We start from the raw sequence: 23,957 nt of genomic DNA on the forward strand, positions 1-23,957 counted from the left end.
CTTCCCTACCATACTTAACTGTAGTAACTACCATAGTTACTTGCTGCCCTCTCCCTTCATCACTTACTGCATTAAATACTTTTCTCCTCCTCAGACATGGATAAAAACCAAGAGGTCTTTTATACATGCTCTGGCTCTTCTCTTTTCCCTATCCATTATGGTGCAATAAAAAAAAAACACATAGATGTTGGATAAATCACAACTGAATTCTAATCCTAGCTCTGCCAATTACAGGTTATATAATTGCTTGCAAATTACTCAGTGTAATTGACCTTTAATTTCTTCATCTATCAAATGAAAATAAAAAATACTTAATTGAATGTCTGAGAAGATCAAATCAGTTAATAGATAGAAATCATTTATTATTATGGTTACCCTACTAAGTACTCAATCAATATTTGTTTAATCAGATCACACCGTAGAGAGCAATAATTCCTGATAATCACTTCATCAACATCTACCTGTTTGCTGTTATTCCAAGCAATACAATCTATTCATCAATAATTTACTGTTTTGTTGAATTATTGAGCTTTCCAAACACATGACTTATATCAGCACTGTATGTACATAAATACATATATATATATTATATCCTTTCATATTTTTTAGAGAGCATTAATAAAAAAGTAGGTAATTAACATCTGTTAAGTGTTTATATAATTATCCCCATCTGCACTGCTCCCTAGACTCTGTTTCTCAGCCTCCATTCTCTAAGAATTTAGTTCTGGACATTATTTCAGATAAACTATTTTGTTCACTAAATACATCCATGGAAGTCATAAAACAAGGTTTTAAATTATGCCACTTTAAATGCACACCTTGTAGAGAAGAAGAGAGACTAACTTTGATAGCATTTCACTCCAGGACCCTGTGTCTTGGTGAGCAGCCGTTTTTAAAGAGCCTAACGATTTCCCAAACTGTTAAGCACATCCACTGTTTATCCATTCTGCAAATAATTGCTGGACCTGGGAATAGAAATGATTGACACAACCACCTTGATTACTAGACCTCTTTAAGCTCACAGTCTGGCATCGAAGGTACACGTTAAAGAGTTAATTTCAACAAAGTATGGGAAATGTTGGGAGAAAGTGTGTCCCAGGTCAGGGGGAGCACAGAGCAGAGGCATAGACCGGAAAAAGACAGCATTTGGGATTTAAGCCTCTCTTGGGGCTCTTTCCTGAGACGCTCCTCCAGAAAATTGCATGTTTATTGCAGTTAAACTACTCCAAATCCTGAAAAAGGAAAGATGATTTTTTAAAACAAATCTCTTAATCATTTAAAAACATCATCTCCACCATCTAATTCTCCCTCAAACTCCTGGTAATTACAGCACATTTTATCCCTCAATTGTCAGCGAAAAATTCCTTTTTAAGTCATCACTGTCCTATTGTTAGACCAGGATTTTTTTTTTTTTTTTAACAAATGAGCCAAAACAAAAGCCTGCTACAGCTTAGGTCCTGCAGAAGATACTTTCTGCCTGGTCCAAGCTGTTGTCAGCAGAAAGTCAAATTTACCTGAAAAAGGCAGGCTGCTTTGGAGATGGCAGCAGTGACGGAAGGAATAGAAGTGATTAAAGTAGAAACAGAGAGTCCATGCTCAAGGAGTCAAGGGAACAGAATTATCCACAGAATGGGCAGTTGAAAGAATGATTGGTCCCTAATGACTGCAGCCGTGCAAATTCAGATATAAATTTATGTATATTAAATAGTTAACATATTAAATATTATATATGTAGGTATATAAAGTGTGTTATGGGAATTATGAAAGCCTATTGGAACAAAAGATTAATTTTCATATAAAGGTGATAGGGAAAACCTTATGGACGAGGCATATTTGACCTATACATAAAAGTTATGAAAAAATTTTAGTGATGTCAGAAAAGAAGATACAGAATATAGAACTGTTTAGATCTTCCTGGTCCCTTCCAGCCTGAGCAGAGACTACTGAAGTTTTCTTTAGCTGAGATAAACATAGAAAGAAAAATTTAGTTGTAAAGCCACTCAAGTAAGGGGTAAGATTCTCTGAATTTTTCAAAAGAATCTGATTCACCTTCTATCCTGATTCCTTCCAGAGACTATTCATTTGGTCTAGAGCTAACAAGTATTAATTTGGGAACTGAAACTCTTTCTACGTTGAAATGAGTTCTTCGTAGGATTGAGGACTCGAAATCTGCCCTAAAATCGATTCCATACACATGAGCAGGTATTTCCTTCATATATCTGTCTCTGTGAGTTTTCACGCATCATTAGAGAAGACCCGATACACAACACTGTCCAGTCTCTTTAGCATCCTGGATGGAGCAAGACCAAAGTGGCTTATAACCAGAAGGGACAGATGTCCTCTGCTTGAACCTACCTGTCAGTAAACCTGTCGGCACGGGGCTGGGGACAGTGTAAGCCCAAGAGGACATCACACATTTCTACACTTATTGCTCTCCTGGAAGCAGATACCAACTAGAGCTACCAGGTTCTACTGGTCCTTTACCAACAGTGTCAGTAGGCCTGCCTGAAAAAGTTTTTTAAATGGGGATATATTTTCTAGAATATCTAAGATCTGCAGTTTTTTTTTTTTTTTAAACCAAACTTAAGCCAATATGGCTAAAAGAGACCTGAGAATTTAGAGTCCCATTATATTTGTACAAACACATGATATTTCATACAGTAATCTTTCAGTAGCATGTCTTAGAGCAACTATGAAAAAATAAGTTGAATTTATTGACAATAAATTAACAAATGAAAACCCAAAAGTGGAACCCAGAGCATAATTGTTCCACATTATTGAAGTGATGAGCAAGAGAGGGCTGAATAATCCGGAGACTTGGTCTCCTCAGAATGGCAGATGCAGTCTTGATTTTTAATGTTTTGGAATGGATGATAAGTATAATGCATTTAACTCACCCAAAATACTTATTGAAGCATTGCCTTGCACACTGAGAATACAGCTGAGGAAAAAAAAAAAAGAAACAGAAATTCTCTGCCCTCATGAAACTTACATTCCAGTGTGAAGCCGTCAGCAGTAAATAACACAGGCCAGTAAAGAGTAGGTCAGATGGTGATCAATACCTGTGGCGGATTCATTTTGATATTTGGCAAAACTAATACAATTATGTAAAGTTTAAAAATAAAATAAAATTGAAAAAAAAAAAAAAGCTACAAAGAAACAGATAGGGTAGGGTGCTGCAGTGGTAAAGAATCCTCCTCCAATGCAGGAAACCTGGGCTGGTGCAGGTTTGATCCCTGGATAGGGAAGATCCTGTGGAGAAGGAAATGGCAACCAACTGCAGTATTCTTACCTGGAAAATCCCATAGACAGAGGAGCCCTGTGGGCTACAGTCCATGGGGTCGCAAAGAGTCAGACATGACAATAACTCAGAGGCGAAGATGGGTGGAAACTGTTTTCTCATGTAGGGTTGTCAGGTCAGGCATTACTGATTTAATGACACATGAGCTGAAAGCTGGAGGAACCAAGCAATGAAATCAAATTACAGTTGATTCTCGAACAAATGGAGGTGCCAATGTCCACAATCCACATATAACATTACAGTTGTTCCTCCTTCTGCACAAAGGGGCTCATGCAATCCAAACCCATGTTGTTCAAAGGCCAGTCATATTATCTATAAGGAGAGAATACTTGTTAGAGGACACAGCACACTCAAACATTCCGAAGTAAGGATATACTTGCCAGGTTTAAGAAGCATCAAGGAGACTAGTGAGGCCAGAAAGAATGACTAACAAGGAGAGATGAAGGAGGTGAGATGAATAAGGTTGCAGGTGAGCCAGTTCCCCTGGGCCCCTACAGCCATGGTAAAGCTTAGCTTTTATGCTGAGTGGGATGCGGGGGAAGTCTCAGGGTTTACAATAAGGAAGGACATGATCCTACCTGAGTTTTGAAAAGACAACTGCGCCTGATACACTGAGAACAGACTCTGGGTGAGGATCAGGTATTGGGAAGGGCAGAGGCAGGAGGATCCATAAGGAAGCCATTGCAATAACACAAATGGAAGATGATGGTTTCAGGCAGAGAATAGAGAAGAAATGCAAGCATTAACCAGATTCTGTACCTATTTGGTGACATGGCTTTGCTGCATATTGCATGTCAGTCATGATAAATAAGAGGAGTCCAGGATGGTTCTGCCTTAAGGATAAATTTGCAACTAGCTGAGATGCTGAAGACTGGGAGAAGAGCATCTTTGGAGAAAAGGAAATCACAAACTTTGATGGGAGATGTGTCAAGTGTGAGGTACCTGTTCCAATATCAGAATATATATGTTGGGTAGCAAAGACAGATGGAGAAGGCAATGGCAGCCCACTCCAGTACTCTTGCCTGGAAAATCCCATGGATGGAGGAGCCTGGTGGGCTACAGTCCATGGGGTTGCTAAGAGTCAGACATGACTGAGCGACTTCACTTTCATTTTTCACTTTCATGCATTGGAGAAGGAAATGGCAACCCACTCCAGTATTCTTGCCTGGAGAATCCCAGGGACAGAGGAGCCTGGTGGGCTGCCGTCTATGGGGTCGCACAGAGTCGGACATGACTGAAGTGACTTAGCAGCAGCAGCAGCCAGGACAGAAACATTAAAAATTAGAAGTAGAGTTCATAGCCAGAGGTGTAACTTTGAACACCAGCAAGAGGATGGCATTTAAAACTCTGAGACCAGATAAATCATCAAAGAAATGGTGTTACAAAGAAAGGAAGTGTGGCCAGGAGAAAAGGAAAAACTCATCAAGTTGAGAAAGACGTTCCCAAAGTATATATGAGCACAGTAGACCTTTGCAGTCATAGTCTTTCTGTTTAAATAACATATTTGTTATTCCCAGTAGACACTCCTGATGCCAATGACTCCTGGATGATTTATTCACTCTGGACAGATTCTTAAGCATCCACTGTGTACAACGCTTCTTATTCCTCCACCAAAACAGAAATCTGCAGATTCTTTAAGACTGTTGGACAAAGATGGGGTAATGCACATAGGCAAAGATTCATTCTTATCGAAGTTGAGTCTTTTAATGGCTCAATTTTTTTAAAGACAATACTTAGTTCAGTTTATTTCTCTTGGGCTGCACGGGGTCTTCATCACTGTGTGTGGGCTTTCTCTAGTTGTGGGGAGTGGGGGTACTCTCGGGTTGTGGTTCTCGGGCTTCTCATTGGGGTGGCTTCTCATGTGGAGCACAGACTGTGGGCACACGGGCTTCAGTAGTGGCAGCACACGCTCCGTAGTTGTGTGCCTGGGCTTTAGTTGCCCTGAGGCAGATGGGATCTTCCCCAACCAGGGCTGGACCCAGTGTCCCCTGCGTGGCAAGGCAGATTCTTAATCACTGGACCACCAGGGAAGCCCCTGGTTCAATCTTCGTACTAGGTTAATGTATGATAGTTAGTTTGTTGAGGAGGGGAGGGGAGAGTATGACCACACTTCAGAAAGCAAAGCACACAGCCCAAATAATAGGATAAGGAGGAAGGCATGGATGGGTAAATAAAGATTAATCTCTAAGAACCAAGATCCTGCCTCTCCATTCCTCCAGCAGCATGCTGTGGCAGGCTGATTTTCTTTAGACTCTGGAAACATTAATTGAATAAATTACTTCTATTCATTATTGTAATTACAAATTCATGACTTTAATTTTGAAGTCATCTTTTTTCTACCCTCTGCTCCAGTGACATCTGAGTGCTATTGATTATAAATGTCAAATTAAGTTTCTAGGCATATTTTCCTTGTGTTGGGATCAATACATAACTTGAAGAGGTCCTTTGATAGGACCACTGAAAGTTATTCCTTACCCATGTGACATTTGGGCTGTTTTCCCTCCTGAATATTTTAGTTTGCTATTGACAGCTTTCACTTCCTAAATGTTTACAGGGAAATAAGATCCTTCCTTCTTCGTAAACCTGAACTTCCTAACTAACAAAAAACGATACCTTGATACATTGATACACATGGGATCTTGAGTCACATGTGTATTAATTTAACTTTGGGTTTATGAAAACCCAGATTAAAAAAAAAAAAAAAAAACTGATTAAGGTGCCCCAACTGTGTTAATTATTTATTGAATTCTTTTTACCAAAGTATTCTTAGGTTTTTCACTTTTCAATAATTTAATGTAGAATTCCTTCAGCCATTGGAAACTGCTTTATTTACAGTTTTGCAAGGACTCAGGTTTTACACATAGTTTTTCTAATGTCATAAAGTCATAAAGTTTAAGGAATTTAGAAAAAAAAAATATTTGCCTAAAATATTACTTTCATATTTAATCACTTCATTCATTCATTTACTCATTTGATCGTTTATCTGTTAATTGATGCAGCCAGTGCTGTGGAAAACATGTAGTTTCTTCAAAAACTTCAATATAGATCTACCCTATGATCAGCAGTCTTGCTTCTGGGTATATATCCAAAGAAGATAAAATCATTACTAGAAGAGATACTTGCACTCCCACATTTCTCTTCAACATTATTCACAATAGTCGATATAGGAAAACAATCAGGAACCCACTGATAGATTTAGTGAATATATACACACACACACACACACACATACATATATATGAGTAAGAAATGGCAACCCACTCCAGTGTTCTTGCCTGAAAGATTCCATGGAGAGAGGAGCCTGGCAGGCTAGAGTCCGTGGAATTGCAGAGTCGGACATGACTGAGTATATATATAGGTAGAGATAGATAGATAGATATATCACAAAGGGAAATTATTCAGTTTCAAAAAAAGAAGAAAATCCTGCCATTTGCAACAGCATTGATGAACCCAGAGGACATTATGCCAAGTGAAATAAGCCAGACACAGAAAGACAAAAAGTATGACTTCATTTATATTTCAAATTTAAAATAAAAACAGATTCGTAGTAATAGTAGAATAGTGGTTACCTGTGGCTGAGGTATGGCAGCAAAAGGGATATTTTAAAAGAAAGAAAGAAAGTAGACTGGTGAGGGCTAGGTAGCTTTGGTTCCCTCCATGGGCACGGTTGGGGCTTCGCAGATGGTGCAGTGGTAAAGAATCTGCCTGCCAATTCAGGAGATGCAAGAGATGAAAGTTCGGTCCCTGGATAAAGGAGACCCATTGGAGTAGGAAATGGCAACCCACTCCAGTATTTTGCCTGGAAAATCCCAGGGACAGAGGAGTCTGGTGAGCTACGGTCCACAGGATCACAAAGGATCAGACACGACTGAGCGCGCGCGTGTGCGCGCGCACACACACAGGCGCTGTTTGGCACCATGGTGGATGGGGCGTGCTCTCGGTGACACTCAGGGAGCGATACACAGCAAACCAGAGGCTGAGGCAAAGAAGTTCATGGAAACCATTGAGGATAACAACCGGAACTGCTTGAAGGAAAAAAAGGAAGACACCGCCTTTATTATCGTATGGCTCCTCGTCTTTTCTTCCCACCCGCCACAATCTTCTCCCTTCTCTCATGTCACAGTGTTTTGGGTTGCTCCTCCCAGTGAGTCAGTGGACATGAAGGGTATATTTGAGCCAATGTGTGTCAAAAATTTGTGTGGATGAAAAATAGACGGGTTCTAATAAACAGCCATGGCTTGTGTTCTCATCGAAAAACAAAGATACAAAAATCATGCCTAGTATGCCTTTTGCTAAAATGGGACATTACAGTTTTTAAAGACTTCAGATAATTCTAAATTAAATTCACACAGCAATTTTTTTTCAGGTACAAGAGGCAGAATAATGTAACACAACGAAAATAGAACTGGATTCAAAAAAGAGATGGAGGGTGTATCCTAGCTGACTACATATTAGGTATGGGGCCTTAAGCCCTAGACATATGACTGCTTTTAAATCTTATTGTCTTCATCTGTAAAATAGGGATTAAAAAGATCTTTCCTTTGTAGAGTAGGAATTAAATAAGAAACTGCCAAACTCCATAAAAATGTTGACCATATATTCATTCAAAATATTTATGGAGCATCTACTGTATGCCAAGCAGTGTTCTTGGCCCCACGATACAACAGTTAATAAAAAAGTGAAAACCTGTATGCTCCTAGGGTTTTTAATATCTGCGTGTAGGTGTGTATGCAGATAAATAAACAAAATGTAACTTTGGCCACCTCATGCGAAGAGTTGATTCATTGGAAAACACCCTAATGCTGGGAAGGATTGGGGGCAGGAGGAGAAGGGGACAACAGAGGATAAGACGGCTGGATGGCATCACCGACTCGATGGACATGAGTTTGGGTAAACTCCTGGAGTTGGTGATGGACAGGGAGGCCTGGCGTGCTGCGATTCATGGGGTCGTAAAGAGTCAGACACGACTGAGCGACTGAACTGAACTGACAGTATATAGTATGTCAGATGTGTTAAGTATGGAGGAAAATAAGTCAAGAAAGGCAGAGGAAGAGAGCGGGGAAGAAAGAGGAGCTGTGGTTTCAAATTGGATGATTTAAACCTGCGAGGACTTGTGGACAGTTATCAAACCTTCAGCTTTAACTCTGAGAGGGCAGATATATGAGCAGAGGAGTTACATGATGGCATGTGTAGATTAATTCACTTTCCCCCATTTTGCTGGTTAGAGAATTGAGTCCTGGGGAAGTTGAGGAAATGTCCAAAGATTATGGGTTTGATTTAACCCAAAGCTGAAATCAAGAAACTTTCTACCTCTCATTAAGAAGAAATGAACAGAGAAAGGTCTGTTCACTTTTGTGTGAATTCAAGTCAGGCAAGTAGACGGTATAACAATGCTTCAGCAACCAAGACCCTTCAGAAGGCATATGCCAACACCATGTGGGCGCCCATCTATGAGAATTGCACTCCAGTGAGAAGAAAACAGCCAAAGGGTTGGTTCTGCCCTCATCCAGTTCAATCACACTACCGCATACCTCTCAAACCATCAATCTAGCCACTAACAGCGTCTTACTCTTCTGTGCAATTCTGTATTATGGAAGCAGTGAGCTATTTCTTAGTACTCAAAGCCTAGTTTCAAATAGTTATAACTATAGCTCCTGACACCCGTCAAGGAAGGCATTTCTAAAGTGGCCATCAAAAATACATATTCATTTAGTTATTGAGAATGTAAAAGCAATCCCTTCCTTCTGCCTGTGGGGAACATCATTTCTCCTACTGCAATGTGTTCATAAAAGAGCAATATTTGTGCCTAGAACTCAAGTGAAACAAATGTCCTTCTTGATGGGAAGTGTCCACACTAATTTGGAGCTGTAAAATAAGAATTTGAAATTCACCTTTCTGTGATATGACATTTGCAACTTCTACATAATATAACTCATGTTGAGCTACATGAAAGGACTCAGTGGATGGCACTACACGATAAAATACCAGGCTGATGCTCAGAAATTTCCTCCGTACCTTTTCAAAGGTGCTTATTTCTAGAGTGTGCTCTTAGGTATCTTCTCATCCTTCTTGCTTTGAAATGTCACCCTTGTTCCATCAAAGGCTCCTGTCTGTGTGTCTGACTCGCTTTGCAAATGTCTGACAGAAAATTGTCAGAGCAAGCTATAAAGGGAGATGCCTTTTGTCTCAAAGTGGAGAAGGTGGTGAGTTTTGCATGACACCAACCCGCTGAACAAATGCTAGGCGAGTTCCCCAGCTCTTTGAAAAGGCATGAAGATAATGCCAGAGGGTTGAAGAGTTTCCCAGCCCTACTGTCTTCATGTACTTCTCTTCACTCTCCCCGTCTCGAGCGACTCCAGACAAGCTCTCTAGAACTTGCCAGGACTCTGCCAGCTTGTGCTCAAGACTTCCTGATACTGTACCAGACAAAAGAGAGCCCTGCCAATGAAGAAGATTTCCAGCACAAATAGACTCCGATCTTTAACACAATCATCTGGAGTTTAGTTTGCAGACTTTGAAGAGAAGGCTCTAAGTTGGCAAATCCAACAGCCAGGATGGAAAAATCAAAAGCGCCTCAGTGCTCTCAGAATTCTCATGAATTCTGTGGAACCACCGAGCAGCACCACAGGAGTGAAGGTTGCCAGCCTTTGAGGAGCAGCACAGAATCTCCACCTTGGAAGCAAGTGACCTATGGCACTGACCTACTCGTTCTAGGCTTTGGACACCTATGACCTCCCTGCTGAGTGGTTGCACTTTCCACATAGAACAGCACAGCTCAACTCACAGTTTAGAACACTGCTTCTCCACATTAGTAAGAAAATGATGCTTCAAGGAGTACTAGAAGGACTTGACAGTTTCTGGTTCCGAATGGAGAGAGCTTATAAGTCACCACTGCTTCCTAACAAGTAAAAATCTGAAGGGACTTAAAAAATCAACAACTCTTCTTGGATCCACAGAGAGAGCAGGAACACGGGGCAAAACACTGTCCCCCAAGACTGGAGACAGGCAAATACAGGATATCACAACTCACTGAAACAGAAATTCCCTGGCAGAAACCACCAAAGTGTTTTCATGGCCGGAAAACCTGAACTGCAATAGCTGAATTCCCAGAGGCTCAGTGTGGACAATTCTGAGAATGAAAAATTCCAGGGGGATGCAGTCATAGGGAAGACCCTCACAACACCATGAAATTTATCTCCAGACTTGACCATATTCCTATAGTCAATATCCAGGAAAAAAGCCCCCTGTGATTCTGAAATATGCCACAGCACTCTGTTTTCAATGGCACCCCACTCCAGTACTCTTGCCTGGAAAATCCCATGGACGGAGGAGCCCGGTAGGTTGCAGTCCGTGTGGTCGCTGGGAGTCGGACAGGACTGAGTGACTTCACTTTCACTTTTCACTTTCATGCACTGGAGAAGGAAATGGCAACCCACTCCAGTATTCTTGCCTGGAGAATCCCAGGAACGGGGGAGCTGATGGGCTGCCGTCTATGGGGTCTCACAGAGTCGGACGCTACTAAAGCGACTTAGCAACAGCAGTACACTTTTTTTTTTTTAATTTTTATTTTTTAGATGTGCAGCATGTGGGATCTTAGTTCCCCAACCAGGGGTCAAACCTGTGCCCCCTGCATTGGAAGCACAGAATCTTAACCACTAAAACAGCAGGAAATTCCTGTTCTTCTTAATAAGACTTGTCCTTGGGAAAGTAGGTAATCACAGTCAAACTTACAGGGGTATTATTAGAGCCTAATGATCTGGGGAAGAGAAATAACCACTGCCAGCCTGTTCTAGCCTTCCACGTGGGAGAAGGGAATTACCAAACTCTAACCCATGCTAGCCATCTTACCCCACACAATGGGGAGAGAAAACACCTGAGGAACACTTATGAAGCTCACAGGCTGGAGGCACAGATTCATTTAGAGACTGAGACCCAACCACAGTACCAGAGAACACTTCACTCCCCCATACCCCACCACCACATTAATAAAGGCCTGTTAACAGCAATTCATTCACCATTTACCTGATACATCATGCCCAGCACTCAAAAAAAAAAAAAAAAATGACAAGGTATCCCAAAGGGCAAAAACCGCCACTTGAAGAGACAGAACAAGCAGAAGAACCAGACAGGGAGTAGATGTTGGAATTACCAGGCCAGGGATTTCAAACAACTGTGATTACTATGCTGAGGGCTCTCATGGATAAAGCAGACAGCATGCAAGAACATATGGGCAATGCAGGCAGAGAGGTGGAAATGTTAAGAAAAACTTCTGTGTGTCTCTTTTACTTTCCAGAGCCATGGAATCTAAAAAAGAGATGAAGCAACTTTGAGCAATGCTGTCCTTTCCTAAATGTGGCAGAGTCTAGTTTTTCACTGCAGAGCAGAATATTGCTTTCTGTTCATTCATTCAAAAGATATTATGGAGTGTTTGTAACATGCTCTGCACTGTGTTTGGAAGCTGGAGAGGCAAGAGAAACTATGACCCTACATGGGAAGGGCTCATAGTGTCATGAGGGCTGTCTTACCAATGGCATTTATGTTGGTTGATGTCAAAATGTCATGGTTCCAGAGTCAGGAGTGATATTGGGATTAAATTCCAAGGGGAGGTGACATTTGAGCAAGATTTTATCAAGTAGGATTTTATCAATAAGGTAGCTTTGCCTTTGTCTGTCTGGGGGTAGCAGCATCTGTGTCCTGGGGAAGAGAGAAAGAGGGCAGTCCTGGGGGACAATTCCAAGCCAAAAAAAAGAGCAGATGAAAAAATGAAGTAGTTGGAGTGAGGACTGACATTCCATTGTGACGCTAGAGATAAGACAGAGGAGAAACCCTTGCTGGGACTGAAGCAGTGTCTGCATTTCTACAAACCAGCAAGATGTTTTGAATCCAGTCGTGTGGCATGACTTCCCTGAGAGTCAGAAGTGGCTTTTGGCCTCAACCTTCACCAGCTCCTCCGAGATCTCTGAAAACATTCAGGGAAATATGCAAATGTGGCATTTCCAATTCAGTATAAAGAGTGCTGTCATGGCTCTCAGGGAATGGAATTCCCATCAGAACATTACCATTCCATAGAGAGGTATTGCTCTGTTGCTTATGGCTGAAGATGAGTCGTTTTCTTGGTGTCTTCCATCCTCACCATTAAGCACATAATGAGAGAAAGACAGAGGGGCATAGAATTTTCTCTGTGTTTCCAATGCTTCAATACATGAGAGCAAAACAGATGAGTCTATTTGAATATCTAGTTTTCCTTTCTACCTGTCTCAGAAAAGTGATTGTTTCTAGAAACTGACATCAGCTCTGACATACACAAAATAAGAGCTTTCTTGTCCTATTTTATGTATGAATCCAAGCGTAATCCTCTGGGTTTGTCTGGGAGGCTAAGTCAAATATTACAAGGGACCTTTAGATTGTGAACAGAGTCAGAAATGAGTACAACACAAACATATTAAAGGGAGGCAATTAAATGCAAACAAACACTATTGCCGTTTTCTCCTAAGGAAATATAATTAGATTGCCAAGTAGATTGCTTTTGGATTATTTGGATTAAGTGCTGCATTCTTGAAAGCTTAGTGATTTTCTGGCATTTCATTCCCTTGGAAACTGTGAGCTTCCACTGTTACAAGCTATGCAGATTCTCTCATGTGCTTTGGGCATTTTTCGACTGTTTCTAAGACAGAATCACAGCATTTGTAAAAGGACATCGACGAGCATGAAGAGCAAGGATTAAGGTCAAAGAGTTCCGGCTGATTGGGTAAACAGGCAAGTGGCATCATTACTGCAGCCTCAAAATATACAGACAGAGCCCCACAGATCAAAGAGAACAAACATTCATTCTTGCTTGTAAAGTGACTTTGAGTATTTAATAAGCTGTGCCACGACACTAAACAGCCTCTGCAATAGTTACCTCAAGACCTGTCCCTTCAGTCTCATTTATGCCCACTTTCCAAGCCCAGGAGACCTTGGAAAATAACCTTTATTTACCATGTTCTTAGTTTCATACTGAGTTGAAAGTCACCTCCCAAGAGGAAACCCTCCTGAGATTTCACCTGTGTCTTATTAATAAAGTTTTCCATTTACAGAAAGAAGATCAGGCATCTAAATAAGGAACCACGCTGCAGCCACAGGAAGAGATGAAAAAGGAGAAGTCCAGGAAGATGCCAGTGCTAAAGATTTATTAGAAAAGCAAAAATGAGCGGCTGTTGATTTTCCGGCTGAACTACCCAAATCCCCCAGAGAGTTGGAACCTCAGCTAGAACACAGACTTGATGGAGTCAAGAGTCACCTGTCAAATACATGGACATACAGCCACCAACTGGGTGCAGACATCCTGACCTAACCGCTCTGATTTAAGCTGGAAGTGTTCTTTTAAAACTCTGAGTCTTCTGGGACTGATTGCTGTAACTGACATGCCCTGGGAGAGCAAGCAGTCTGTCTTCTTAACAAGGTTGGTCCTTAGTGAAATGATGACATGGGCAAGTTGAGATTGTCTTCCTATCCACTTCCCTTATAAGTTGACCACCAGGCTCAGGCATCCATTGATCTTTTTTTAAGGGCCCAGGGAAGTCTGTCCAACACAGACTGAACTGATGAGATTTGAACTGACTAGTTAGCATCCTGAACATCCAGCACCCACTTCCTCTTCTGCTTTATTTCTCCAAGCTTTGTTCACTAAGTGAATGTAATGAATTTGTTGAATGGAATCACACCAATTGCTTTTCATGTGAATGTGTAAACCCTGGTGGTATATTGGTACTTTTATTACATGATTTCCAGAAGCTTACCTTAATCTCCACGTGGGGTTTTCAGAATTGCGGCAAAACACTCTGATGAGTGAGCGATTAGTGGTAAGACGATGTTGTTCTGTTACCCATCTCTGATCACCAGAATGCAGTGTTGGGAGATGTCTGAAGACAGTTTTGAACTGTACCAGACAAGAGGACAGCCTAAGGTAGAGCTTTATGCCAGAGGCAGCAGACGTTGGCAGTAAATTGAGAGATGGTGAACATTTTAGGCTTTGAAGGCTGCATGGTCTCTGTAAGTACCCAACTCTGCCATTGTGGTGGGAAACTACCATCAATGATACATAATACATGAAAGTGGCTGCATTCCAAGAAAACATTTTTTTACAAAAACAAGCAATGGTCCATATTGAATCCACAACCTATAGTTTGCCGATCTCTGTTTTATACAAGTCAAAGAAAGACACCCATTACCCATCTGCCCCAGCTGAGAGATATTCAACATCCAGACACTTAGGAGGAAATAACAAAGTTATTTTTGAAGCAAGAGACTCTTTGTATGTATATGTGTATATACATATATATGCAAATTTAGAATATACATGTGCATGTATACATACATAAAAGTGACAAACACCTTATATACAAAACTCTCTATAATCTTTCCATCTATGATAGATTTGTGCTTTCAACTTAGCTAAGCCAGAACCATGTTTCCCAGAACCCCCATCTTTGTCTATTTCTGGGTAAGTATAGGTCACAAATGACACATTGCAGGAAGTTAGGGAGAAGGCAGGCTTGGAGAAGCAGCCACTTTTTTACACGCTCAAGGTTGGTGTGGGGCATTAGGTGTGAGGGTGCAGTCCCTGCATGATGCTGCTGATGTGCTGGCTCACCTTGTTGACATGTGACCAGGGCTGAGCCCCCAGCTTCCCCAGCACCTGCCAGACCTTCTCCTTCAGTTGTTCCAAATCCTGGCCAGGTTCGTGTGCAGCTCTGTGGAAAAGGACCCCAGCTCTTTCTGAAAATCTTGCATCAGTGAAGCTGGGGACTTGGAGGCAGGGAGAGGCAGACATAGTTTCAACTTTGTCCTCAGAGGCTGCAGCTCACATTGGGGGTTCCTGTTTATCTCATTTTATCCATACTGCAACATCTCTCCTTCACAGTTGTCAGCCATGCGGATTTCAGGCCCAGCTACAGATGTAGAGATAACTGCCTAATATGGACTCTTTAACCAGCTTCCACAATTTCATCAGGGAAGACTCAATCACCTACTTCTTTTCAGTCCTAGTGATTCTGTCTTTCTCATCAAATTCTAATTCTTGTATCATCGCAAACAAAGAAATTTCCCATTCAGAGAAAGGAAACCCAAAAGTTAACAATAGAAAGTACTACCAATACAATATTGTAAAGTAATTAGCCTCTAATTAAAATAAATAAATTTAAATTAAAAAAAAAACAATAGTACTGTATTTTTAAATATCATAATTGTGATACTCATTTCTACTTTGTGACGGTCGCAGGACTCCATTTGCCCCTGAAATTCTGTAAATGTTGGACTCTATAATGATGTTGACCTGTTTGTTCACATATGGCACGGACTCTGATTTATTTTTTTCTCTTCTGGGACCAATGATTCACATTAGTGAGGAGGCTGATGGAAGCCCAGCATAGCAGCCTCTTGCCCCAAAACTAAGCAAAGCCATCTAGCCCTTAGAGGAATTGAACCCATATCGTTGACTTCAATTAGCACCAGACTTTAACCAACTGCAGAATTAAAAGCTGTCATTAATCCAATTGTCCTCTCTCGGGTTATTCCCAATTGCAATATTCTGTTCTTATTGACCTCCTAAAACCCAAATGTTCATACTCTTGAGCAAGCAACATTGAAGACATAATATAACAGTGTCATCACTGTTATAGCAGTAAGGATTGCAAGAGATCATGTTTTCAACTGCCTCTGCCTGCCTTCACTTCAGTCATGTCTGATTCTTTGTGATTCCATGGACCATAGGCTTTCAGGCTCCTCTGTCCATGGGATTCTCCAGGCAAGAATACTAGAGTTGGTTGGCATGCCCTCCTCTGGTGACTCTTCTTGATCCAGGGATTGAACCTGAGTCTCCTGTGGCTCCTGCATTGCAGGTGGATTCTTTACCACTAAGCCACCGAAGAAGCCCTTCAATAGTCTCATTGTAACTCTATCTCCCCAAACCCACGCCACATTAGATAGGAAAGGACGTCTCAAAGATGTGAAGTTACACACTCATTTAGTGAATGGGAATCCATGTCCATGACCTCTCCATGCTTTTTTGGAGAAGGAAAACCTCCTTTCAGTTACATTTTGCTTATGTTCAGTGAATTAATTTTTTGGATTCGATGATAATTTTCAATATAAAGTATACTCATTCATTTGAGTCACTGGGCCAGTTCCATTTTTTCCCGTACTTTCTGTTGTTCTTAATTTCAACTTTGATAACTTAGAAGCTAGAGGGAACTGTCTCACTGTAAGTAACAATCCTTTCAGCTACCTGACGGCTTCTGCTGGCTGTAATGGTTTGTCTCCTAGATTCAGGGCATTGACTGTGGATGATTCTCAACAAGCACCCCACACATCTGCTTCCTGATGGATCAGCTCATTTGTGTTTGTTTCTACTTTCCTGTAGACCAGCTCCGATAAGAACTACATCTTAATGGATAAAGGTCACAGGAGAAAGATTGTTTGTTGTGTCTAAAGTTTCTTTTTCCATTTTAGCTCATGTAATGGTATACATCTCTATTAAAACCAGCAGCGCTTCTAGTTGAAAGCCGTGGCGGGATCCATTTATAGATATAGACAAATGAGTGCCAGTCTGAAGAGTGTACGGAATGATGTGTCAACTGCTGGGATTTTATAAATGGATTTTTCATAGTATGGTTGGCTAAAAATGGCCCCCAAAGGTATCGGGTTCTACATGGCCTTGAGATAGACATGTGGTGTTGAGAATATCCAGGCCGCATGTATGACTGAACCTGGGCTTCCCAGGTGGCACCAGTGGTAAAGAGCCTGCCTGCCAATGCAGGAGATGTGAGAGACATGGATTCTATCCCTGGGTCAGGAAGATCCTGAACCACCAGGAAAATGCCAAAACAATTGCCTTTTAAAAACACCTGATGAAAGCAGAAATGCCAGCGCTGGACACAGCTGGACAGCACTGGACAAGAGTCACACAGAGTTAGACATGACTGAGCGACAAGGCAGGCTCGCACGCATGACTGAATCCAGTTAAGTCTTTGAGACAAACTTTTAAGATTCTGATAATGAAGATGTACTGTCTGGAGATGAGATCCACTGTCTTGAGGCAGTAGATGGCAAGCCTCATAAGTAATTAAGCCTGCTATCTACTGAAAAAAAAGATATTGGGTCCTGATTCCTGGAACCTGTAAATGTTACCTTATTGGAAAGAAGAGTCTTTGCAGCTGTAATTAAGGATCTCAAAGCTGGGAAATCACCTTGGCTTAACTGTGAGGACCCTAAATACAATCACAAGGGTCCTTATAAGAGAGAGAAGCAGAGGAAGATTAGACACAAAGAAGAGAAGGTGCTGTGAAGATGGAAACAGAGACTGGAGTGACGCAAGCACAGCTGAGAAATGCTGGCAGCCAGCAGAGACTGCAAGAGGCACAGAAGAGGTTCCCCTCTAGAGTCTCTGGAGGGTGCACAGTGCTGCCTGCATCCTGGTTCTGGGCCAGTGATGCTGATAGCAGCCTTCTGGCCTCCAGAACTGAGACAATACAGCCCTGTTGTTTTAAGCCACCTGGTTTATGGTGATTTGTTATAGCAGCCTTAAGAAATGAATACACAAATTTTGGCACAAGTTGATAATTTTCTGTGGGATTGATCACCCAGAGCCAATGGGAAGCTCCTCTGAATCTGGAACCTCAGAACACCAAGAGAGAAGGTTTGGTTTAGGGAGGCACTGATCACTCCCTGTATGAAAACTGAGGCAGTGTAGGGACATGCTTCCCAGGATCACGTACCTTAAATCCCAGTGATGAGAATCTGGATGTTCATTTCAGATGAACATCAGATACTCAAGTGAAGTGAAGTGAAGCCCTACCAGGCTCCTCAGTCCGTGGAATTTTCCAGGCAAGAGTACTGGAGTGGGGTACCATTTCCTTCTCCAGGGGATCTTCCCAACCGAGGGATCGAACCCGAGTCTCCTGCACTGCAGGCAGACGCTTTACTGCAGGCAGACACTTTACCGTCTGAGCCACCAGGAGGCCCAAGATAGAGACTCTCAAATCTCCCTAGCCCCAGGGTCTTCGCCCAGTAAAACCCTTCAATACTAGCCATTATTCTTATGGTGTGAATATGATTTCATGGATTTCTGGCTCGAAAGATGACAGAATAAGATATTTATGCCCTCTCTTCTCAGGACTAGTCCACAAGTGAAAAGGATAAGAACAGGAATGCAATATTTCTATAAATTGGTTGATTTTCACGTATTAATACAGGCAGGAGGTATCCCGTGGATGTGTGGGAAGAAGTCTGGACACCAGTGTGGAGCTCAGTTTTCTGAAGTAGGTACCATATGTTAAAGAGAAAACTCAACAATCTCATTCTGGGGAAAAATAGGCTGAAAGGTAGAAGCTTCCATCTTTCATTTTTATCTCATTTCCCCACAGGGAAAGTGAGGGAAGTGGACCACACAAACAAGCCAGGTTTACAGCAGGCCGTTTGCAGGTAACCTGGAGTAGAGAGGATAAAATATGAATTTGGAGCAGTCCTGCAGCTGCTGGTATATGTTGGGTGGGAAAAGGCAAGATAAACATTTCACGGATAAAACTGTCCCTGAGGACTTCTGGAAATCAAGGAAAATTGCTGCTGTCCCAGAATGGGGGCCAAAATCCTCCACACCTCAAATACTTCATCTGGGAAGGAAAACACACCTCATTCATACATAAAATAATTAAGAAAATGATCCCAACACACAATTAATCAAGGCAAATCTATACCATAAATTATTGTTTAAAAACAAAACAAAATTTAAAAATTATAAAAATAATATATGACAAAGTAGCAACTAAAAAACTTGTTAAGGTGTCAAACTAAGATAAAGATAAGTGTCAGGGGGCATTCACTTCAGAGGATTTCCATATAAAAGTAGATTAAAAACCAATAAAACTAATAACCATTTAATGATTAATAACCAAAAAAATAATAAAACAATTGCCTTTAAAAAAATTTTTTTTAAATGTGGGCCATTTTTAAAGCCTTTATTGAATTGCTTACAATATTGTTCCTGTTTTATGCTTTGGATTTTTTGGCCATGCGGCGTGTGCGGATCTTAGCTCCTTGACCAGGGGTTGAACCTGCACCCCCTGCACTGCAAGATGAAGTCTTAACCACTGAACAGCCAGGAAAATGCCATAATAATTGCCTTTTAAAAATACCTGATGAAAGCAGAAATGCCAGCATTCAGGGATATTTTAAGCAAAGAACAACTGTGAGAAGAAAAGTAAGCTGGTAGAACTAGGGGAAGATATAAGAAAAACAACTGTCATGGAGATAGAGGTCTCTTTGGAAGCTGGAGCAGAGACACTTATTTAAATGCAGCAATTCAATGGTGACAGTAAATGTGAGACACTGAGGGCGGTCTCCCTGAGATCAGGAGCAGGCAAGAGGCCTGCTCTTAATGATACTGGAAGTTTTACTTGCCACTATCCCATGGGATGGAGGAGCCTGGTAGGCTGCAGTCCATGGGGTCGCTACGAGTTGGACACAAGTGAGCGACTTCGCTTTCACTTTTCACTTTCATGCATTGGAGAAGGAAATGGCAACCCACTCCAGTGTTCTTGCCTGGAAAACCCCAGAGACGGGGGAGCCTGGTGTGCTGCCGTCTATGGGGTCGCACAGAGTCGGACACGACTGAAGCGACTTAGCAGCAGCAGCAGCAGCAGCAGCAGCAGCAGCATAGGCAAGAGAAATAAGTGAAAGCCATGCTGACTGGAAAGGAAAAATAAAACTGCTCCCATTGCCAAATGACATTATCATATAGAAAACTGAATGCTCCTAGAAATAATAGAATCAGCCATGTCACAGCATACTAGATCAACAAACAATAATCATATCTGTGTACTGACAATTATGCAAGGAAACCTAAATTAAAATCATTAACACTGTTTATAATCATGACAAGAAGCAAAAGTTAGAACTGGACATGAAACAACAGACTGGTTCCAAATTGGGAAAGGGAGTATGTCAAGGCTGTATATTGTCACCCTCATTATTTAACTTATATGCAGAGTACATCATGAGAAATGCCGGGCTGGATGAAGCACAAACTGGAATCAAGATTGCTGGGAGAAATATCAATAGCCTCAGATATGCAGATGACACTACTCTTATGGCAGAAAGTGAAGAAGAACTAAAGGGCCTCTGGGTGAAAGTGAAAGACAAGAGTGAAAAAGTTGCTTTAAAACTCAACATTCAGAAAACTAAGATCATGGCATCTGGTCCCATCACTCCATGGCCAGTGGATGGGGAAACAATGGAAACAAAGACAGACTTTATTTTGGGGGGCTCCAAAATCACTGCAGATGGTGACTGCAGCCATGAATTAAAAGACGCTTGATCCTTGGAAGAAAAGTCATGACCAACCTAGACAGCATATTAAAAGCAGAGACATTACTTTGCCAACGAAAGAGTTGGACTATAAAGAAAGCTGAGCACTGAAAAATTGATGCTTTTGAACTGTGGTGTTGGAAAAGACTCTTGAGAGTCCCTTGGACTGCAGGGAGATCCAATCAGTCCATCCTAAAGGAAATCAGTCCTGAATGTTCATTGGAAGGACTGATGCTGAAGCTGAAACTCCAATACTTTGGCCACCTGATGGGCAGAACCAACTCATTGGAAAAGACCCTGATGCTGGGAAAGATTGAAGGCGGGAGGAGAAGGGGATGACAGAGGATGAAATGGTTGGACAGCATCACTGAAGCGATGGTCATAAGTTTGAGTAGGCTCTGGGAGTTGGTGATGGACAGGGAGTCCTGGCATGCTGCAATCCATGGGGTTGCAAAGAGTGTTGGACACAGCTAAGCGACTGAAATGAACTAAACTGATAATAATGACAAAAGGTCAAATCACTTAGATATATACTGAGAAAATAGGTATAGAATCTGTATACTGGATGTTATAAATGAAATCAAAGAAGAATTTTTAAAATGTAGAGAGACATATCATTTGCATGGTTTGGAAGATTCAACAAAGGAAAGTCACCCAAATGGATCTTTTGGTTCAACGTGATTCATATCCAAGCCCCAGTAACACTTGTTTGTAGAAATGGACAAGAGAAACAAACAAAAAAAAAAAAAAACAGAAAAGAAAATGGAAAAAAATAGACAAGGAAAAACTATTTGCAAACCTCCTAGCTGACAAAGAACAAGTATCCAGAACAACGAATCCATTCAGAAAATGCATAAAAGATATGAAGGGATATTCCACCTAAAGGATATACAGATGACAAATAAGCACATGAAAAGATGTTCAACATCATTAACCTTGTAAATAAATGTAAATTAAAATAATATTAAGTGTAATGCAAGTTAAAAAAATTAAAACCCCAATGAGATATCCCTACACATTTGCAAGAATAGCTAAAAAAAAATACTGATAATATGAAGTGCTAATACAAATACATAGAGACTAAATCACTCAAACACTAATAGTGGAAGTGTAAAATAATTAGTCATTTTGGAAAACAGTTTAGCAATATCTTAAAATATTAAACGTGCAACTATCCTAGAAGAGGAACTAAAAAGCCTCTTGATGAAAGTGAAAGAGGAGAGTGAAAAAGTTGGCTTAAAGCTCAACATTCAGAAAACAAAGATCATGGCATCCGGTCCCATCACTTCATGGCAAATAGATGGGGAAACAGTGGAAACAGTGTCAGACTTTATTTTTCTGGGCTCCAAAATCACTGCAGGTGACTGCAGCCATGAAATTAAAAGACGCTTACTCCTTGGAAGGAAAGTTATGACCAACCTAGATAGCATATTCAAAAGCAGAGGCATTACTTTGCCAACAAAGGTTCGTCTAGTCAAGGCTATGGTTTTTCCTGTGGTCATGTATGGATGTGAGAGTTGGACTGTGAAGAAGGCTGAGCACCGAAGAATTGATGCTTTTGAACTGTGGTGTTGGAGAAGACTCTTGAGAGTCCCTTGGACTGCAAGGAGATCCAACCAGTCCATTCTGAAGGAGATCAGCCCTGGGATTTCTTTGGAAGGAATGATGCTAAAGCTGAAACTCCAATACTTTGGCCACCTCGTGTGAAGAGTTGACTCATTGGAAAAGACTCTGATGCTGGGAGGGATTGGGGGCAAGAGGAGAAGGGGACACCAGAGGATGAGATGGGTGGATGGCATCACTGACTCGATGGACATGAGTTTGAGTGAACTCCAGGAGTTGGTGATGGACAGGGAGGCCTGGCGTGCTGCAGTTCATGGGGTCGCAAAGAGTCGAACACGACTGAGCAACTGATCTGATCTGATCTGATCTGATCCTAAGACCCAACAGTTGCAGTTCTAGGTATTTTCGGCAGAGAGATGGAAACATTTCATGCAAAATCCTGGCCAGATGGAACAAGCGAGAGGTATCCTGACCAAGTGGCCTGGACTGGGAAGCCTTTCAGTGTTGGTGGGCAAATAATAATTCACTGGGCAGGTTGTCTTTTAGCAAATCCGTGGAAAGAATTTAAATGCTCATATGTATAAAGACTGGTTAAAAATGGACTACTGTATAATGGTTAAAATGATTGACATAGTTTCATATACCCTAATAAGTTCAGGAGTAACAGCAAATTTGGCCTCTGAGTACAGAATGAAGCAGGGCAAAGGCTAATAGAGTTCTGCAAAGAGAACGCACTGGTCATAGCAAATACCCTCTTCCAACAACACAGGAGAAGACTCTACACATGGACATCACCAGACGGTCAACACCAAAATCAGATTGATTATATTCTTTGCAGCCAAAGATGGAGAAGCCCTATACAGTCAGCAAAAACAAGACAGGGTGCTGACTGTGGCTCAGATCATGAACTCCTTATTGCCAAATTCAGACTTAAATTGAAGAAAGTGGGGAAAACCAGTAGACCATTCATGTATGACCTAAATCAAATCCCTTATGACTATACTGTGGAAATGAGAAATAGATTTAAGGGCCTAGATCTGATAGAGTGCCTGATGAACTATGGATGGAGGTTTGTGACATTACAGGAGACAGGGAGCAAGACCATTGCCAAGAAAAAGAAATGCAGAAAAGCAAAATGGCTGTCTGAGGAGGCCTTACAAATAGCTGTGAAAAGAAGAGAAGCGAAAAGCAAAGGAGAAAAAGCAAGATATACCCATTTGAATGCAGAGTTCCAAAGAATAGCAAGGAGAGATAAGAAAGCCTTCCTCAGCAATCAATGCAAAGAAATAGAGGAAAACAATAGAATGGGAAAGACTAGAGATCTCTTCAAGAAAATTAGAGATACAAAGGGAACATTTCATGCACAGATGGGCTCAATAAAGGACAGAAATGGTATGGACCTAACACAAGAAGAAGATATTAATAAGAGGTGGCAACAGTACACAGAAGAACTGTACAAAAAAGATCTTCACAACCCAGACAATCACGAAGGTGTGATCACTCACCTAGAGCCAGACATCCTGGAATGTGAAGTCAGGTGGGCCTTAGAAAGCATCACTACAAACAAAGCTAGTGGAGGTGATGGAATTCCAGTTGAGCTATTTCAAATCCTGAAAGATGATGCTGTGAAAGTGCTGCACTCAACATGCCAGCAAATCTGGAAAACTCAGCAGTGGCCACAGGACTGGAAAAGCTCAGTTTTTATTCCAGTCCCAAAGGAAGGCAATGCCAAAGAATGCTCGAACTACCGCAT

At 41.3% G+C, this 23,957-nt stretch overlaps 1 long non-coding RNA gene across 2 annotated transcripts in view; it reads right to left on the bottom strand.

The window, feature by feature from the left end:
• Nucleotides 1–3,343: 3,343 nt before the first annotated feature.
• LOC133240143 (uncharacterized) overlaps nucleotides 3,344–23,957 on the bottom strand; it is a 52,450-nt gene continuing 31,836 nt past the window's right edge. For both annotated transcript variants that reach the window (XR_009734130.1, XR_009734131.1), the window contains exon 4: nucleotides 3,344–3,613. This is a non-coding gene — a long non-coding RNA (uncharacterized LOC133240143). The remainder of the gene's footprint in view (nucleotides 3,614–23,957) is intronic.

This window comes from Bos javanicus, chromosome 27 (assembly GCF_032452875.1).
Source record: "Bos javanicus breed banteng chromosome 27, ARS-OSU_banteng_1.0, whole genome shotgun sequence".
Classification (NCBI taxonomy): domain Eukaryota; kingdom Metazoa; phylum Chordata; class Mammalia; order Artiodactyla; family Bovidae; genus Bos; species Bos javanicus.